We start from the raw sequence: 21,557 nt of genomic DNA on the forward strand, positions 1-21,557 counted from the left end.
GTTCAGTTCCTCTGCTGTGAAGTAGTGTAGCCTTCCTGCTGCTAATTATACCTCTGGTAAATGATTCCTTGGGCCCCCAGCGGTCACAGGTAAACAGTTGCTGGATCCATGATCCCTTCCAGCAAGCAGGCAGCTCAAATCCTGTTGAAAACACTCTCTCTTGCGGCACTGTCCCTGATTCTAAGCACTGCTGAGCTCCTGGGCAAAAACACACTACGCTCCTTATATGAAAACAGAGCAGTCTTTCAGTTTAGCACAGACCCTGAAGTCTCTAGGGACTGATACCCTGCCTTGTGCAGCTTGTCCTCTGCCTGCGGACCTCCATGTTCCTTCCTCTTCCTACATCTTCACTGCTCAGCACATTGAAGCACCTCCTCCCCCCTGAGGGATCTTGCCCCCTTCCTGATTCAGGCACAAGTCTTCCAGAAAAGGATCGGGTAAAATGTGTGGATGCAGAGAATCCAGCCCTCCCCATAGCTGGCTATACGTATATAGGTATATCACACACGCAGGCATTTTGTGGTGCTACAGACATGGGCACCACACAGCCACCAGGAAAAGCCAAACAAGCTCAAAACTCCCAGAAAATAGATCAACCAAAACATTCTTTATCAGACGGTCATACCTGGATGTAGTGTCGTAATTGGGGTGACCATCTCAGAACAAGGGTGTCCTTATATAAATATCATGGCCAGATTGTGCTTACACGGCGTGTCTCCACTGGCAACAGCTATAGTGCAAAGCAAAAATAAAGAGTAAAGTAAGCCCGAGACAAATCCCAAGCACTGCACAAGTGCTGCTCCACTAAACAAATGCTGCACCACATTGCAAATCCTGATCACCCGACAAACCTACTGTGCTAATCTGAAACACTACATTCATTGATTGCACAAATCCATGGCAATGCAATAGTACTCCTCCACCCGGCAAATCCCAAGCAGCGCTCTAAGGGCAGAGACAGACTGCCGTATTTCTCCTGCGAGAATCACATCGTAAACCTCGTACTGGCTGACGGCTCTCCTGACCTGAGCTTGACAGCTGCATAGTAATCCATCATGCTGCCACGCTGGGGTCAGGAGAGGTACCGGCCAGTCCGTGCAGTGCGAAAAATACGGCAGTCTGTCTCTGCCCTACTACTGCTTCTCTAAATAACTTCTACATGACTGCGCACATCCCTAACACTGCACAAGTAGTGATCCACCTCATAAATCCTGAGCACTGCACAAGTAAGGGTATGTCTCCACGTTCAGGATTGCATCAGGATTTGGTCAGGATTTTCCATCAGTATTTGTAAGCCAAAACCAGGAGTGGGTGATGAATACAGAAGTGGTGCATATGCTTCTATTATACTTTTCCTCTGATTGTTCCACTCCTGGTTTTGGCTTACAAATACTGATGGAAAATCCTGACCAAATCCTGATGCAATCCTGAACGTGGAGACATACCCTAATGATCCACCTCATAAATCCTGAGCACTGCACAAGTAATGATCCACCTCATAAATCCTGAGCACTGCACAAGTAATGATCAACCTCATAAATCCTGAGCACTGCACAAGTAGTGATCCACCTCATAAATCCTGAGCACTGCACAAGTAATGATCAACCTCATAAATCCTGAGCACTGCACAAGTAGTGATCCACCTCATAAATCCTGAGCACTGCACAAGTAATGATCCACCTCATAAATCCTGAGCACTGCACAAGTAATGATCCACCTCATAAATCCTGAGCACTGCACAAGTAATGATCCACCTCATAAATCCTGAGCACTGCACAAGTAATGATCCACCTCATAAATCCTGAGCACTGCACAAGTAATGATCCACCTCATAAATCCTGAGCACTGCACAAGTAGTGATCCACCTCATAAATCCTGAGCACTGCACACGTAATGATCCACCTCATAAATCCTGAGCACTGCACAAGTAATGATCCACCTCATAAATCCTGAGCACTGCACAAGTAATGATCCACCTCATAAATCCTGAGCACTGCACAAGTAAAGATCCACCTCATAAATCCTGAGCACTGCACAAATAAATAAATAAATAAATAATCTTTATATAGCGCTAACATATTCCGCAGCGCTTTACAGATTGCACACATTATCATTGCTGTCCCCATTGAGGCTCACAATCTAAATTCCCTATCAGTATGTCTTTGGAATGTGGGAGGAAACCGGAGTACCCGGAGGAAACCCACGCAAACACGGAGAGAACATACAAACTCTTTGCAGATGTTGTCCTTGGTGGGGATTGAACCCAGGACTCCAGCGCTGCAAGGCTGCTGTGCTAACCACTGCGCCACCGTGCTGCCCACACAAGTAATGATCCACCTCATAAATCCTGAGCACTGCACAAGTAATGATCCACCTCATAAATCCTGAGCACTGCACAAGTAATGATCCACCTCATAAATCCTGAGCACTGCACAAGTAATGATCCACCTCATAAATCCTGAGCACTGCACAAGTAATGATCCGCCTCATAAATCCTGAGCACTGCACAAGTAATGATCCGCCTCATAAATCCTGAGCACTGCACAAGTAATGATCCACCTCATAAATCCTGAGCACTGCACAAGTAGTGATCCACCTCATAAATCCTGAGCACTGCACAAGTAATGATCCACCTCATAAATCCTGAGCACTGCACATGTAATGATCCACCTCATAAATCCTGAGCACTGCACAAGTAGTGATCCACCTCACAAATCTGTTATGACCCCAATGGCAGAGGGTCTCAGAAATAATTACTAAGTCTGCAAACACAAAAAACCAGCTCATAGGGCAGTGGTAACGGAGCTGACCATATATCTAATCCTAGCACCACAAATAGCAGTAGCCGGGGAACGTGCCTACGTTGGTTCTAGACGTCTCGCGCCAGCCGGAGAACTAACTAACCCTAGAAGGGAAAAGAAAGACCTTTCTTGCCTCCAGAGAAAAGACCCCAAAAGTTGGATACAAGCCCCCAACAAATAATAACGGTGAGGTAAGAGGAAAAGACAAACGTAAGAATGAGCTAGGTATTTAGCAAAGAGAGGCCCACTAGCTAATAGCAGAATATAGTAAGATGACTTATATGGTCAGCAAAAACCCTATCAAAATATCCACGCTGGATATTCAAGAACCCCCGAACCGTCTAACGGCCCGGGGGGAGAACACCAGCCCCCTAGAGCTTCCAGCAAAGTCAGGAATCACATTTTAGTACAAGCTGGACAAAAATAAGAGCAAAGCAAATAACCAAAAAACAAAGAAGCAGGACTTAGCTTAATTTTGCACGAACCAGGACCAGCAGACAGGAGCAAACAGAAAGGATCTGATTACAACGATGCCAGGCACTGGACTAAGGATCCAGGAAGTTTATATAGCGACACCCCTGGACTAACGACCCAGGTGGGTGCCAAACTGAGGAAAGACAATCCCAGAGTCATATCACTAGTAACCACAAGAGGGAGCCAAAAAGTCTAATTCACAACAAAATCCTGAGCACTGCACACGTAATGATCCACCTCATAAATCCTGAGCACTGCACAAGTAATGATCCACCTCATAAATCCTGAGCACTGCACAAGTAATGATCCACCTCATAAATCCTGAGCACTGCACAAGTAATGATCCACCTCACAAATCCTGAGCACTGCACAAGTAGTGATCCACCTCATAAATCCTGAGCACTGCACAAGTAATGATCCACCTCATAAATCCTGAGCACTGCACAAATAATGATCCACCTCATAAATCCTGAGCACTGCACAAGTAATGATCTACCTCATAAATCCTGAGCACTGCACAAATAATGATCCACCTCATAAATCCTGAGCACTGCACAAGTAATGATCCGCCTCATAAATCCTGAGCACTGCACAAGTAATGATCCACCTCATAAATCCTGAGCACTGCACACGTAATGATCCACCTCATAAATCCTGAGCACTGCACAAGTAATGATCCACCTCATAAATCCTGAGCACTGCACAAGTAATGATCCGCCTCATAAATCCTGAGCACTGCACAAGTAATGATCCACCTCATAAATCCTGAGCACTGCACAAGTAGTGATCCACCTCATAAATCCTGAGCACTGCACAAGTAATGATCCACCTCATAAATCCTGAGCACTGCACAAGTAATGATCCACCTCATAAATCCTGAGCACTGCACAAGTAGTGATCCACCTCATAAATCCTGAGCACTGCACACGTAATGATCCACCTCATAAATCCTGAGCACTGCACAAGTAATGATCCACCTCATAAATCCTGAGCACTGCACAAGTAATGATCCACCTCATAAATCCTGAGCACTGCACAAGTAGTGATCCACCTCATAAATCCTGAGCACTGCACACGTAATGATCCACCTCATAAATCCTGAGCACTGCACAAGTAATGATCCACCTCATAAATCCTGAGCACTGCACAAGTAATGATCCACCTCATAAATCCTGAGCACTGCACAAGTAATGATCCACCTCACAAATCCTGAGCACTGCACAAGTAGTGATCCACCTCATAAATCCTGAGCACTGCACAAGTAATGATCCACCTCATAAATCCTGAGCACTGCACAAATAATGATCCACCTCATAAATCCTGAGCACTGCACAAGTAATGATCTACCTCATAAATCCTGAGCACTGCACAAATAATGATCCACCTCATAAATCCTGAGCACTGCACAAGTAATGATCCGCCTCATAAATCCTGAGCACTGCACAAGTAATGATCCACCTCACAAATCCTGAGCACTGCACAAGTAATGATCCACCTCATAAATCCTGAGCACTGCACACGTAATGTTCCACCTCATAAATCCTGAGCACTGCACAAGTAATGATCCACCTCATAAATCCTGAGCACTGCACAAGTAATGATCCACCTCATAAATCCTGAGCACTGCACAAGTAATGATCCACCTCATAAATCCTGAGCACTGCACAAGTAATGATCCACCTCATAAATCCTGAGCACTGCACAAGTAATGATCCACCTCATAAATCCTGAGCACTGCACAAGTAGTGATCCACCTCATAAATCCTGAGCACTGCACACGTAATGATCCACCTCATAAATCCTGAGCACTGCACAAGTAAGGATCCACCTCATAAATCCTGAGCACTGCACAAGTAATGATCCACCTCATAAATCCTGAGCACTGCACACGTAATGATCCACCTCATAAATCCTGAGCACTGCACAAGTAATGATCCACCTCATAAATCCTGAGCACTGCACAAGTAATGATCCACCTCATAAATCCTGAGCACTGCACAAGTAATGATCCACCTCACAAATCCTGAGCACTGCACAAGTAGTGATCCACCTCATAAATCCTGAGCACTGCACAAGTAATGATCCACCTCATAAATCCTGAGCACTGCACAAATAATGATCCACCTCATAAATCCTGAGCACTGCACAAGTAATGATCTACCTCATAAATCCTGAGCACTGCACAAATAATGATCCACCTCATAAATCCTGAGCACTGCACAAGTAATGATCCGCCTCATAAATCCTGAGCACTGCACAAGTAATGATCCACCTCACAAATCCTGAGCACTGCACAAGTAATGATCCACCTCATAAATCCTGAGCACTGCACACGTAATGTTCCACCTCATAAATCCTGAGCACTGCACAAGTAATGATCCACCTCATAAATCCTGAGCACTGCACAAGTAATGATCCACCTCATAAATCCTGAGCACTGCACAAGTAATGATCCACCTCATAAATCCTGAGCACTGCACAAGTAATGATCCACCTCATAAATCCTGAGCACTGCACAAGTAATGATCCACCTCATAAATCCTGAGCACTGCACAAGTAGTGATCCACCTCATAAATCCTGAGCACTGCACACGTAATGATCCACCTCATAAATCCTGAGCACTGCACAAGTAAGGATCCACCTCATAAATCCTGAGCACTGCACAAGTAATGATCCACCTCATAAATCCTGAGCACTGCACACGTAATGATCCACCTCATAAATCCTGAGCACTGCACAAGTAATGATCCACCTCATAAATCCTGAGCACTGCACAAGTAATGATCCACCTCATAAATCCTGAGCACTGCACAAGTAATGATCCACCTCACAAATCCTGAGCACTGCACAAGTAGTGATCCACCTCATAAATCCTGAGCACTGCACAAGTAATGATCCACCTCATAAATCCTGAGCACTGCACAAATAATGATCCACCTCATAAATCCTGAGCACTGCACAAGTAATGATCTACCTCATAAATCCTGAGCACTGCACAAATAATGATCCACCTCATAAATCCTGAGCACTGCACAAGTAATGATCCGCCTCATAAATCCTGAGCACTGCACAAGTAATGATCCACCTCACAAATCCTGAGCACTGCACAAGTAATGATCCACCTCATAAATCCTGAGCACTGCACAAGTAGTGATCCACCTCATAAATCCTGAGCACTGCACACGTAATGATCCACCTCATAAATCCTGAGCACTGCACAAGTAAGGATCCACCTCATAAATCCTGAGCACTGCACACGTAATGATCCACCTCATAAATCCTGAGCACTGCACACGTAATGATCCACCTCATAAATCCTGAGCACTGCACAAGTAATGATCCACCTCACAAATCCTGAGCACTGCACAAGTAGTGATCCACCTCATAAATCCTGAGCACTGCACAAGTAATGATCCACCTCATAAATCCTGAGCACTGCACAAGTAATGATCTACCTCATAAATCCTGAGCACTGCACAAATAATGATCCACCTCATAAATCCTGAGCACTGCACAAGTAATGATCCGCCTCATAAATCCTGAGCACTGCACAAGTAATGATCCACCTCACAAATCCTGAGCACTGCACAAGTAATGATCCACCTCATAAATCCTGAGCACTGCACACGTAATGTTCCACCTCATAAATCCTGAGCACTGCACAAGTAATGATCCACCTCATAAATCCTGAGCACTGCACAAGTAATGATCCACCTCATAAATCCTGAGCACTGCACAAGTAATGATCCACCTCATAAATCCTGAGCACTGCACAAGTAATGATCCACCTCATAAATCCTGAGCACTGCACAAGTAATGATCCACCTCATAAATCCTGAGCACTGCACAAGTAGTGATCCACCTCATAAATCCTGAGCACTGCACACGTAATGATCCACCTCATAAATCCTGAGCACTGCACAAGTAAGGATCCACCTCATAAATCCTGAGCACTGCACAAGTAATGATCCACCTCATAAATCCTGAGCACTGCACACGTAATGATCCACCTCATAAATCCTGAGCACTGCACAAGTAATGATCCACCTCATAAATCCTGAGCACTGCACAAGTAATGATCCACCTCATAAATCCTGAGCACTGCACAAGTAATGATCCACCTCACAAATCCTGAGCACTGCACAAGTAGTGATCCACCTCATAAATCCTGAGCACTGCACAAGTAATGATCCACCTCATAAATCCTGAGCACTGCACAAATAATGATCCACCTCATAAATCCTGAGCACTGCACAAGTAATGATCTACCTCATAAATCCTGAGCACTGCACAAATAATGATCCACCTCATAAATCCTGAGCACTGCACAAGTAATGATCCGCCTCATAAATCCTGAGCACTGCACAAGTAATGATCCACCTCACAAATCCTGAGCACTGCACAAGTAATGATCCACCTCATAAATCCTGAGCACTGCACAAGTAGTGATCCACCTCATAAATCCTGAGCACTGCACACGTAATGATCCACCTCATAAATCCTGAGCACTGCACAAGTAAGGATCCACCTCATAAATCCTGAGCACTGCACACGTAATGATCCACCTCATAAATCCTGAGCACTGCACACGTAATGATCCACCTCATAAATCCTGAGCACTGCACAAGTAATGATCCACCTCACAAATCCTGAGCACTGCACAAGTAAGGCCGGGGTCACACTAGACCGTAATACGGACGAGTGCTATGCGATAAAAAATCGCATAGCACTCGGCACAATGTTAATCTATGGTGCAGCTCCCATCATCCGATATTTTCTCCACCGTATTTCGGATCCGAGGGAACTCGCAGCATGCTGCGATTGTCAGCGTATCTCGGCCGAGACTCGCCAATGCAAGTCTATGGGTGCGAGAAAAAATCGGATTACACACGGACCATGCGTGTGCATTGCGAGAAATACGCAGCGGTGTTCTATAGAAAAGCCGGTAATTCAATTGCCGGCTTTGCATTTCTCCTGCACAAACCCGACAGGATATGAGACATGGTTTACATACAGTAAACCATCTCATATCCCCATTTTTTTGCATATTCCACACTACTAATGTTAGTAGTGTGTGTATGCAAAATTTCAGCGCTGTAGCTGCTGAACTAAAGGGTTAAATGGCGGAAAAAATTGGCGTGGGCTCCCGCGCAATTTTCTCCGCCAGAATGGTAAAGCCAGTGACTGAGGGCAGATATTAATAGCCAGGAGAGGGTCCATGGTTATTGGCCCCCCCGTGGCTACAAACATCTGCCCCCAGCCACCCCAGAAAAGGCACATCTGGAAGATGCGCCAATTCTGGCACTTGGCCACTCTCTTCCCACTACCTGTAGCGGTGGGATATGGGGTAATGAAGGGTTAATGTCACCTTGCTATTGGAAGGTGACATTAAGCCAGATTAATAATGGAGAGGCGTCAATTATGACACCTATCCATTATTAATCCAATTGTTGGAAAGGTTAAAAAACACACACACACATGATTTAAAAGTAGTTTAATGAAATAAACACAGCGGTTGTTGTAATAATTTATTGTTCTCGCAATCCATCAGGACCACCCTCGCTTGGAAAAATAATAAACGCACAAGATACATACCTTCTGGTGAACCGTCTCGTCCCTCGAAGTAATCCATCTGAAGGGGTTAACTAATATTACAAGCAGGAGCCCTGCAAATGCAGCTGTGCTCCGTGCCTGTAATCCCCGGCGAATGAATGAAATGTAGGTCATTGACCTACATTTCCTTCAGTCGCGGTGAGGCGCCCCCTGGTGGATGTCCTCATATGACCTGGAGCGTGGGAAAAAGTTCCCAGGCTGCAGTTCATGAGAACATCCAGCAGGGGCGCATCACCGCGACTGAAGGAAATGTAGGTCAATGACCTACATTTCATTCATTCGCCGGGGATTACAGGCACGGAGCACAGCTGCATTTAGCAGGGCTCCTGCTTGTAATATTAGTTAACCCCTTCAGATGGATTACTTCGAGGGACGAGACGGTTCACCAGAAGGTATGTATCTTGTGCGTTTATTATTTTTCCAAGCGAGGGTGGTCCTGATGGATTGCGAGAACAATAAATTATTACAACAACCGCTGTGTTTATTTCATTAAACTACTTTTAAATCATGTGTGTGTGTGTTTTTTAACCCTTTCCAACAATTGGATTAATAATGGATAGGTGTCATAATTGACGCCTCTCCATTATTAATCTGGCTTAATGTCACCTTCCAATAGCAAGGTGGCATTAACCCTTCATTACCCCATATCCCACCGCTACAGGGAGTGGGAAGAGAGTGGCCAAGTGCCAGAATAGGCGCATCTTCCAGATGTGCCTTTTCTGGGGTGGCTGGGGGCAGATGTTTTTAGCCACGGGGGGGCCAATAACCATGGACCCTCTCCTGGCTATTAATATCTGCCCTCAGTCACTGGCTTTACCATTCTGGCGGAGAAAATTGCGCGGGAGCCCACGCCAATTTTTTCCGCCATTTAACCCTTTAGTTCAGCAGCTACAGCGCTGAAATTTTGCATACACACACTACTAACATTAGTAGTGTGGAATATGCAAAAAAATGGGGATATGAGATGGTTTACTGTATGTAACCATGTCTCATATCCTGTCGGGTTTGTGCAGGAGAAATGAAAAGCCGGCAATTGAATTACCGGCTGTTCACAGATATCGCACTGAATGAAATATAAATACAGAATATATATATATGTGTCTCAATGATATATATATATATATATATATATATATATATATATATATATATACTGTATATATGTTTTCCCGAACATTTGAGCACATAAATCCATTAGATGTTGGTTTTGCAAGCTTGCGAGAAAATCTCGGCATACGGATGCCATACGGATGTCACACGGATGTCACACGGATCATTTGATGCGAGGAAATCGCATCCTCGCACTGCACACGGATCACTGTTTTTGAAACATTTGTGCGATTCTCGGCCGTGAAAAACGGACCGTTTTTTAATACGTTAAGTGTGTCCCCGGCCTAATGATCCACCTCATAAATCCTGAGCACTGCACAAGTAATGATCCACCTCACAAATCCTGAGCACTGCACAAGTAATGATCCACCTCATAAATCCTGAGCACTGCACAAGTAATGAGCCACCTCATAAATCCTGAGCACTGCACAAGTAATGATCCGCCTCATAAATCCTGAGCACTGCACAAGTAATGATCCACCTCATAAATCCTGAGCACTGCACAAGTAATGATCCGCCTCATAAATCCTGAGCACTGCACAAATAATGATCCACCTCACAAATCCTGAGCACTGCACAAGTAATGATCCACCTCATAAATCCTGAGCACTGCACAAGTAATGATCCACCTCATAAATCCTGAGCACTGCACAAGTAATGATCCACCTCATAAATCCTGAGCACTGCACAAGTAATGATCCACCTCATAAATCCTGAGCACTGCACAAATAATGATCCACCTCATAAATCCTGAGCACTGCACAAGTAATGATCCACCTCATAAATCCTGAGCACTGCACAAGTAATGATCCACCTCATAAATCCTGAGCACTGCACAAGTAATGATCCACCTCATAAATCCTGAGCACTGCACAAGTAATGATCCACCTCATAAATCCTGAGCACTGCACAAGTAATGATCCACCTCATAAATCCTGAGCACTGCACAAGTAATGATCCACCTCATAAATCCTGAGCACTGCACAAGTAATGATCCACCTCATAAATCCTGAGCACTGCACAAGTAATGATCCACCTCATAAATCCTGAGCACTGCACAAGTAATGATCCACCTCATAAATCCTGAGCACTGCACAAGTAATGATCCACCTCATAAATCCTGAGCACTGCACAAGTAATGATCCACCTCATAAATCCTGAGCACTGCACAAGTAATGATCCACCTCATAAATCCTGAGCACTGCACAAGTAATGATCCACTGTTGTGAATTCTGCTTTTGGGTTCCCTCCGGTGGTAGTAGGTGGTAATGCAGTTGTCCCTGGGTTGCAGTCCTGGTCAGGTGTGTCTGCTGATTGCAGTTCTGACTGGGGTATTTAGGTGTGCAGGATTTATTAGTCCTTGCCAGTTGTCAATTGTTGTTGGGAGGTGTGTTATGATCCTTAGTGGTTGAGGATCACAAATAACTCCAGCTAAGTAACAAACATAGGACAAGCTCTAGGGAGGTGGCAAACTGGACTGACCGCAAATCTGAACCTATCCAAACACACTAGAAGTAGCCGGTGAACGTGCCTAAAAATCCTAGACGTCTCAAGCCAGCCTGAGGAACTAACTACCCCTAGAGAGAAAGAAAAGACCTCTCTTGCCTCCAGAGAAATAATCCCCAAAGATATAGAAGCCCCCAACAGATAATAACGGTGAGGTAAGAGGAAGGCACATACACAGGGGTGAAAGCAGATTCAGCAAATGAGGCCCACTAATACTAGATAGCAGAAAATAGAAAAGGGAATCTATGCGGTCAGTAAAAAACCCTTACAAAAATATCCACTCTGAGATTTCAAGAACCCCCACACCAACTAACGGTGTGGGGGGAGAACCTGAGTCCCCTAGAGCAACCAGCAAGCGAGGAAATCACATTTTAGCGAGCTGGACAAAAAACATAATGAACGCTGATAATCAAAAAATGAACAAACAAAAACTTAGCTTGTCTTGGAGAGACTGGGAGCAAGGTAGACACAAGGAATCTGAAGAGCACTGAATACATTGATAGCAGGCAAGGAACTGAGTATCCAGGAGAGCTAAATAGGAAACCACCCAAGGATAACGAACCAGCTGATACTGAAACCTGCAGAAAAACAACACTACACAGTACCGCTTGTGACCACTAGAGGGAGCCCAAAAATAGAGTTCACAACAGTACCCCCCCCTTGAGGAGGGGTCACCGAACCCTCATCAAAACCCCCAGGGCGATCAGGATGAGCCGCGTGGAAGGCACGAACCAAATCGGCCGCATGAACATCAGAGGCGACAACCCAGGAATTATCCTCCTGACCATAGCCCTTCCACTTAACCAAATACTGAAGCCTCCGTCCAGAGATACGAGAATCCAAAATCTTCTCCACCAAGTACTCCAATTCGCCCTCGACCAGCACCGGAGCAGGAGGCTCAACAGAAGGAACCACAGGTACCACATACCTCCGCAACAAAGACCTATGGAACACATTATGAATGGCAAACGATGCTGGGAGATCCAAACGAAAAGACACCGGGTTAAGGATTTCCAAGATCTTATAAGGACCGATGAAGCGAGGCTTGAATTTAGGAGAGGAGACCTTCATAGGAACATACCGAGAAGACAGCCACACCAAATCCCCAACACGAAGTCGGGGACCCACACCGCGGCAGCGGTTGGCAAAGCGCTGAGCCTTCTCCTGTGACAACCTCAAATTGTCCACCACATGGTTCCAAATCTGCTGCAACCTATCCACCACAGAATCCACCCCAGGACAGTCAGAAGACTCAACCTGACCCGAGGAAAAACGAGGATGGAAACCAGAATTGCAGAAAAAAAGGTGAAACCAAAGTAGCAGAACTAGCCCGATTATTAAGGGCAAACTCGGCCAAAGGCAAAAAAGTCACCCAATCATCCTGATCAGCAGAAACAAAACATCTCAAATAAGTTTCCAACGTCTGATTAGTTCGCTCGGTTTGGCCATTAGTCTGAGGATGGAAGGCCGACGAAAAAGACAAATCAATGCCCATCTTGGCACAAAAAGTCCGCCAAAACCTGGACACAAACTGGGATCCTCTATCAGACACAATATTTTCAGGAATGCCGTGCAAGCGAACCACATTCTGAAAAAATAGAGGAACCAAATCGGAGGAAGAAGGCAACTTAGGCAAGGGCACCAAATGGACCATCTTGGAAAAACGATCACACACCACCCAGATGACAGACATTTTCTGAGATACTGGAAGATCCGAAATAAAATCCATGGAAATGTGCGTCCAAGGCCTTTTCGGAACAGGCAAAGGCAAAAGCAAACCGCTGGCACGAGAACAGCAAGGCTTAGCCCGAGCACAAATCCCACAAGACTGCACAAAGGAATGCATATCCCGCGACAAGGAAGGCCACCAGAAGGACCTAGCCACCAAATCTCTGGTACCAAAAATCCCAGGATGACCCGCCAACACCGAAGAATGAACCTCGGAAATAACTCTGCTGGTCCATCTATCCGGGACAAACAGTCTCTCTGGTGGACAACGGTCAGGTCTATCCGCCTGAAACTTCTGCAGCACTCGTCGCAAATCTGGGGAAATGGCAGACAAAATCACTCCCTCTCTGAGAATACCAGCCGGCTCAGAAACTCCTGGAGAGTCAGGCACAAAACTCCTAGAAAGTGCATCAGCTTTCACGTTCTTCGAACCAGACAGGTATGAGACCACGAAGTTGAAACGGGAGAAAAACAACGACCAACGAGCCTGTCTAGGATTCAGGCGCTTGGCAGATTCAAGGTAAATCAGATTTTTGTGATCAGTCAAGACCACCACACAATGTTTAGCTCCTTCGAGCCAATGTCGCCACTCCTCAAATGCCCACTTCATAGCCAACAACTCCCGATTACCAACATCATAATTACGCTCGGCAGGCGAAAACTTTCTTGAAAAGAAAGCACATGGCTTCATCACAGAGCCATCAGAGCTTCTCTGCGACAAGACAGCCCCTGCTCCAATCTCAGAAGCATCAACCTCGACCTGGAAGGGAAGAGAGACATCTGGCTGACATAAGACTGGAGCTGAAGAAAACCGGTGCTTCAGCTCCCGAAAGGCCTCCACGGCCGCAGGAGACCAATTAGTCACATCAGAACCCTTCTTGGTCAAATCCGTCAAAGGTTTAACCACGCTAGAAAAATTAGCGATGAAACGACGGTAAAAATTAGCAAAACCCAAGAACTTCTGAAGACTCTTAACAGACGTGGGCTGAGTCCAGTCATGAATAGCCTGGACCTTGACTGGGTCCATCTCCACAGTAGAAGGAGAAAAAATAAAACCCAAAAAGGAGACCTTCTGTACTCCGAAGAGGCATTTTGAGCCCTTCACAAATAAAGCATTAGCACACAGGACCTGAAACACCATCCTGACCTGCTTCACATGGGACTCCCAATCATCAGAAAAGACCAAAATGTCATCCAAATAAACAATCATAAATTTATCCAGATATTCTCGGAAGATGTCATGCATGAAGGACTGAAACACAGAAGGAGCATTAGAGAGTCCAAAAGGCATCACTAAGTACTCAAAATGGCCTTCGGGCGTATTAAATGCTGTTTTCCATTCATCTCCCTGCCTAATGCGCACAAGGTTATACGCACCACGGAGATCTATCTTGGTGAACCAACTGGCACCCTTAATCCGAGCAAACAAATCAGACAATAGTGGCAAAGGATACTGAAATTTGACTGTAATTTTATTCAGAAGACGATAATCTATACAAGGTCTCAAAGAACCGTCCTTCTTGGCCACAAAAAAAAACCCTGCACCTTGAGGGGAAGAGGATGGGCGAATATGTCCCTTCTCCAAAGACTCCTTTATATAACTCCGCATCGCGGCATGCTCTGGTATAGACAAATTAAAAAGTCGTCCCTTAGGGAATTTACTACCAGGAATTAAATTTATAGCACAGTCACAATCCCTATGAGGGGGCAGGGCTCTGGACCTGGGCTCATCAAATACATCCTGGTAGTCAGACAAAAACTCAGGGACCTCAGAAGGAGTGGAAGAAGCAATAGACTCTAACGGAGTATCGCCATGAATTCCCTGACAACCCCAACTTGACACAGACATAGCTTTCCAATCTAAAACTGGATTATGATCTTGCAGCCATGGCAGACCCAAAACGACAACATCATGCAAATTATGCAGAACGAGAAAGCGAATCACCTCCTGATGTACGGGAGTCATGCACATGGTCATTTGCGTCCAATACTGAGGCTTATTCTCAGCCAATGGCGTAGCATCAATTCCCCTCAGAGGAATAGGAAATTCCAAAGGCTCCAGGACAAAACCACAGCGCCTGGCAAACGACACATCCATCAGATTCAGGGCAGCACCCGAATCCACAAAAGCCATAACCGGGTAGGACGACAAAGAACAAATCAAAGTAACAGACAAAATAAATTTAGGCTGCATAGTACCAATGGTGACAGGTTTAGATTTCTTTTTTAAGCGTTTAGAGCATGCTGAGATAACATGAGTAGAATCACCACAGTAAAAGCACAACCCATTTTGACGTCTATGACTTTGTCGCTCAATTCTGGTCAGAGTTCGGTCACATTGCATAGACTCAGGTCTCTGTTCAGAAAATACCGCCAAAGGATGAGCAGATTTGCGCTCCCGCAATCGCCGATCAACCTGAATGGCTAAAGCCATAGAATCACTTAGACTTGTAGGGGTGGGAAACCCCACCATAACATTCTTAACGGCCTCAGAAAGACCTTCTCTGAAATTTGCAGCCAGGGCACACTCATTCCATTGAGTAAGCACCGACCATTTCGGAAAGTTTTGACAATACACCTCTGCTTCATCCTGACCTTGAGAGATAGCCAGCAACGCTTTTTCTGCCTGATTCTCAAGATTAGGCTCCTCATAAAGCAGTCCAAGAGCCAGAAAAAATGCATCTACATTAAGCAATGCAGGATCTCCTGGCGCCAGAGAGAAAGCCCAATCTTGAGGGTCGCAACGCAACAAGGAGATAACAATTTTAACTTGCTGAGCGGAATCACCAGAGGAACGAGGTCTCAGAGATAGAAATAACTTACAATTATTCTTAAAATTTAGAAACCTAGATCTATCTCCAGAAAACAACTCAGGAATGGGTATCTTTGGTTCTGACATAGGGCTACGAATAACAAAATCCTGAATACTTTGCACCCGTGCAGTAAGATGATCCACACTAGAAGTCAGAGTCTGAACATTCATGTCTGCAGCTGAGCTCAAAACCACCCAGAGTTCAAGGGGATGAAAGAAGCTAAACAGACTGCAGCAAAGGAAAAGCGGGAGGAAAAAAAAAAAATGTACTCAGGTCTTCTTTTTATCCCACTTCTGCGATGCATTAAACACTTTTTGGCCTGCTATACTGTTATGATCCTTAGTGGTTGAGGATCACAAATAACTCCAGCTAAGTAACAAACATAGGACAAGCTCTAGGGAGGTGGCAAACTGGACTGACCGCAAATCTGAACCTATCCAAACACACTAGAAGTAGCCGGTGAACGTGCCTAAAAATCCTAGACGTCTCAAGCCAGCCTGAGGAACTAACTACCCCTAGAGAGAAAGAAAGACCTCTCTTGCCTCCAGAGAAATAATCCCCAAAGATATAGAAGCCCCCAACAGATAATAATGGTGAGGTAAGAGGAAGGCACATACACAGGGGTGAAAGCAGATTCAGCAAATGAGGCCCACTAATACTAGATAGCAGAAAATAGAAAAGGGAATCTATGCGGTCAGTAAAAAACCCTTACAAAATATCCACTCTGAGATTTCAAGAACCCCCACACCAACTAACAGTGTGGGGGGAGAACCTGAGTCCCCTAGAGCAACCAGCAAGCGAGGAAATCACATTTTAGCGAGCTGGACAAAAAACATAATGAACACTGATAATCAAAAAATGATCAAACAAAAACTTAGCTTGTCTTGGAAAGACTGGGAGCAAGGTAGACACAAGGAATCTGAAGAGCACTGAATACATTGATAGCAGGCAAGGAACTGAGTATCCAGGTGAGCTAAATAGGAAACCAACCAAGGATAACGAACCAGCTGATGCTGCCAACCTGCAGAAAGACAACACTACACAGTACCGCTTGTGACCACTAGAGGGAGCCCAAAAATAGAGTTCACAACAGAGGTGTAGGACCTCTGCCTGGTTCCTCCTGCCTTTCTGCCAAATCAGCAAAGATAAGTGTCTGTTTTTTTTTTCCTGTGGCACACATGCTGTGTGCTTCACAATTCAGTGCTATTCTTTGTGTTTTCTTGTCCAGCTTAGATTGTGTCAGTATTTTCTCAGTCTTGTTGGATTCTCTGGAGTGGCAGATATACATTCCATGTCTTTAGTTAGATTGTGGAACTTTTTGTATTATCTGCTGTGGATATTTTTGGAAGGCTTTTAATACTGACCGCCTAGTAATCTGTCCTATCCTTTCCTATTTAGCTAGAGTGGCCTCTTTTGCTAAATCCTGTTTTCTACCTGCGTGTGTCTATTCTTCTCCTACTCACAGTCATTATTCGTGGGGGGCTGCCTATCCTTTGGGGGTCTGCTCTGAGGCAAGATAGCATTCCTATTTCCATCTATAGGGGTATTTAGTCCTCCGGCTGTGTCGAGGTGTCTAGGGTTTGTTAGGCACACCCCACGGCTACTTCTAGTTGCGGTGTTAGTTCAGGATTTGCGGTCAGTACAGGTTCCACCGACTCCAGAGAAAGTTTTCATGCGGCTCCAAGGTCACCAGATCATAACAGTACAACTGGCCCATAATGAGTTAAATGCATCTCGGAAGAAGGGAGGAAAGGTGTTGAGCCATTTTTTTTTCTGCAGTCTGTTCTGTCTTTTCTTCCCTCTTTGTTTATGGGTGGCTGAGGAGTCTTGTGCCAGCATGGATGTTTGGGAATTAGCTTCTCGTGTAGACCGGCTTGCTGCTAGGGTACAGGGTATTTCTGATTATATTGTTCAGACTCCTGCTTTAGAGCCGAAGATTCCTACTCCTGATTTGTTTTTTGGTGATAGGTCCAAATTTTTGGGTTTTAAAAACAATTGTAAACTGTTTTTTGCTCTGAGACCGCGATCCTCCGGTGATTCCATTCAGCAGGTTAAAATTGTCATCTCCCTGCTGCATGGCGATCCACAGGATTGGGCATTTTCCCTGGAATCTGGGAATCCGGCCTTGCTTAATGTAGATTCCTTTTTTCAGGCTTTAGGATTATTATATGATGAACCTAATTCTTTGGATCAAGCGGAGAAAACCTTGTTGGCCCTGTCTCAGGGTCAAGAGGCGGCAGAATTGTATTGTCAGAAATTTAGAAAATGGTCTGTGTTGACTAAATGGAATGATGATGCTTTGGCGGCAATTTTCATAAAGGGTCTTTCTGAATCCGTTAAAGATGTTATGGTGGGGTTTCCCACGCCTTCCGTTCTGAGTGATTCTATGTCTCTGGCCATTCAGATTGATCGGCGCTTGCGGGAGCGTCGAACTGTGCGCGCTGTGGCATCGCCCTTAGAGCAAAGTCCTGAACCAATGCAGTGTGATAGGATTTTGTCTAGAACGGAACGACAAGGATTCAGACATCAGAATAGGTTGTGTTATTATTGTGGCGAAGCTTCTCATGTCATTTCAGTCTGCCCTAAGCGGACAAAAGGATCGCTAGTTCATTTACTATCAGTACTGTACAACCTAAATTTCTGTTATCGATGTCCTTGATCTGCTCATTGTCATCATTTTCTGTCATGGCGTTTGTGGAATCAGGCGCCGCCTTGAACTTAATGGATTTTGAGTTTGCCAGGCGTTGTGGTTTTCCCTTGCAGCCTTTGCAGAACCCTATTCCTTTAAGGGGGATTGATGCTACACCTTTGGCTAAAAATAAGCCCCAGTTTTGGACACAGGTGACCATGCACATGGCGCCAGCCCATCAGGAAGATTGTCGATTTCTGGTGTTGCATAATTTGCATGATGTTATCGTGCTGGGTTTCCCGTGGTTGCAGGTACATAATCCTGTGTTGGATTGGAAATCTATGTCTGTGACTAGTTGGGGTTGTCAGGGGGTTCATAATGATGTTCCTTTGATGTCAATCTCCTCTTCTTCCTCTTCTGAAATTCCAGAGTTTTTGTCCGATTTTCAGGATGTATTCGATGAGCCCAAGTCCAGTTCCCTTCCACCGCACAGGGACTGTAATTGTGCGATTGACTTGATTCCAGGCAGTAAGTTTCCTAAAGGCCGACTTTTCAACCTGTCTGTGCCTGAACATACCGCCATGCGGAGTTATGTTAAGGAGTCTTTGGAGAAAGGGCATATTCGGCCATCGTCTTCACCATTGGGAGCAGGGTTTTTTTTTGTTGCTAAGAAGGATGGCTCCTTGAGACCTTGTATTGATTATCGCCTCTTGAATAAGATCACGGTCAAGTTTCAATACCCTTTACCTTTGCTTTCCAATTTGTTTGCTAGGATTAAGGGGGCTAGTTGGTTTACGAAGATTGACCTTCGGGGGGCATATAATCTTATTCGTATTAAGCAGGGTGATGAATGGAAAACTGCGTTTAATACGCCCGAAGGCCATTTTGAATACCTTGTGATGCCATTCGGGCTCACTAACGCTCCATCTGTTTTTCAATCCTTCATGCATGATATCTTCCGGACTTATATTGATAAATTTTTGATTGTATATTTGGACGATATTTTGATTTTTTCCGATGATTGGGAGTCTCATGTGGAACAGGTCAGGATGGTATTTCAGATCCTTTGTGACAATGCTTTGTTTGTGAAGGGGTCTAAGTGTCTCTTTGGGGTGCAGAAGGTTTCTTTTTTTGGGCTTTATTTTTTCTCCCTCATCTATGGAGATGGATCCAGTTAAGGTTTAGGCCATTCATGATTGGATTCAACCCACATCCGTGAAGAGGCTTCAGAAATTTTGGGGTTTTGCAAATTTTTATCGCCGGTTCATTGCTAACTTCTCCAGCGTGGTTAAACCCTTGACTGATTTGACGAAAAAAGGCGCTGATGTGGCGAATTGGTCCTCTGCGGCTGTCTCTGCGTTTCAGGAGCTTAAACGCCGATTTACTTCTGCTCCGTTGTTGCGCCAACCAGATGTTTCTCTTCCGTTTCAGGTTGAGATTGATGCTTCTGAGATTGGGGCAGGGGCCGTTTTGACTCAGAGGGATTCTGTTGGTTCTTTGATGAAACCGTGTGCCTTCTTCTCCCGCAAGTTTTCGCCTGCTGAACGCAATTATGATGTCGGCAATTGGGAGTTGTTGGCTATGAAGTGGGCGTTTGAGGAATGGCGACATTGGCTTGAGGGAGCTAAGCACCATATTGTGGTCCTGACCGATCATAAGAATTTGATTTACCTCAAGTCTGCCAAACGGCTGAGTCCTAGACAGGCTCGATGGTCGTTGTTTTTTTCCCGTTTTGATTTCGTGGTTTCGTATCTTCCGGGTTCTAAGAATATTAAGGCTGATGCCGTTTCTAGGAGTTTTTTGCCTGATTCTCCTGAGGTCCTTGAACCGGTCGGCATTCTGAAAGAAGGGGTGGTCCTTTCTGCCATTTCCCCTGATTTACGGCGGGTTCTTCAGGAATTTCAGGCTGATAGACCTGATCGCTGTCCTGTGGGGAAATTGTTTGTTCCTGACAGATAGACTAGTAGAGTGATTTCTGAGGTTCACTGTTCTGTGTTGGCTGGTCATCCTGGTATTTTTGGTACAAGAGATTTGGTTGGTAGGTCCTTTTGGTGGCCTTCGTTGTCACGTGATGTGCGTTCTTTTGTGCAGTCCTGTGGGACTTGTGCGCGGGCCAAGCCTTGTTGTTCCCGTGCTAGTGGGTTACTTTTGCCATTGCCGGTCCGTGAGAGGCCCTGGACACATATTTCTATGGATTTTATTTCTGATCTTCCGGTTTCCCAGAGGATGTCGGTTATCTGGGTTGTTTGTGACCGGTTTTCTAAGATGGTTCATTTAGTGCCTTTGCCTAAATTGCCTTCCTCTTCAGAGTTGGTTCCGTTGTTTTTTCAGCATGTGGTTCGTTTGCATGGTATTCCGGAGAATATTGTGTCCGACAGAGGTTCCCAGTTTGTTTCTAGGTTTTGGCGGGCCTTTTGTGCTAGGCTGGGCATTGATTTGTCTTTTTCTTCTGCATTTCATCCTCAGACAAATGGCCAGACCGAGCGAACTAATCAGACTTTGGAGACTTATTTGAGATGCTTTGTGTCTGCCGATCAGGATGATTGGGTGGCCTTTTTGCCATTGGCCGAGTTTGCCCTTAATAATCGGGCTAGTTCGGCTACTTTGGTTTCGCCTTTTTTTTGTAATTTTGTTTTTCATCCTCGTTTTTCTTCTGGGCAGGTTGAGCCTTCTGACTGTCCTGGTGTGGATTCTGTGGTTGACAGGTTGCAGCAGATTTGGGCTCATGTGGTGGACAATTTGGTGTTGTCTCAGGAGGAGGCTCAATGTTTTGCTAACCGTCGTCGGTGTGTTGGTTCCCGGCTTCGGGTTGGGGATTTGGTTTGGTTGTCTTTGTCATGATATGTACTTTTGCCCTGTCCTGTATTTGAATAATATGCCAT

The 21,557-nt window shown here is 45.2% G+C and overlaps 1 protein-coding gene across 2 annotated transcripts in view; it reads left to right on the forward strand.

Annotated features, from left to right (window-relative positions):
* GNMT (glycine N-methyltransferase) overlaps positions 1–21,557 on the forward strand; it is a 177,852-nt gene that overhangs the window by 78,109 nt on the left and 78,186 nt on the right. The window lies entirely within an intron of this gene.

Source organism: Ranitomeya variabilis, chromosome 2, assembly GCF_051348905.1.
Source record: "Ranitomeya variabilis isolate aRanVar5 chromosome 2, aRanVar5.hap1, whole genome shotgun sequence".
NCBI classification, from domain to species: Eukaryota; Metazoa; Chordata; class Amphibia; order Anura; family Dendrobatidae; genus Ranitomeya; species Ranitomeya variabilis.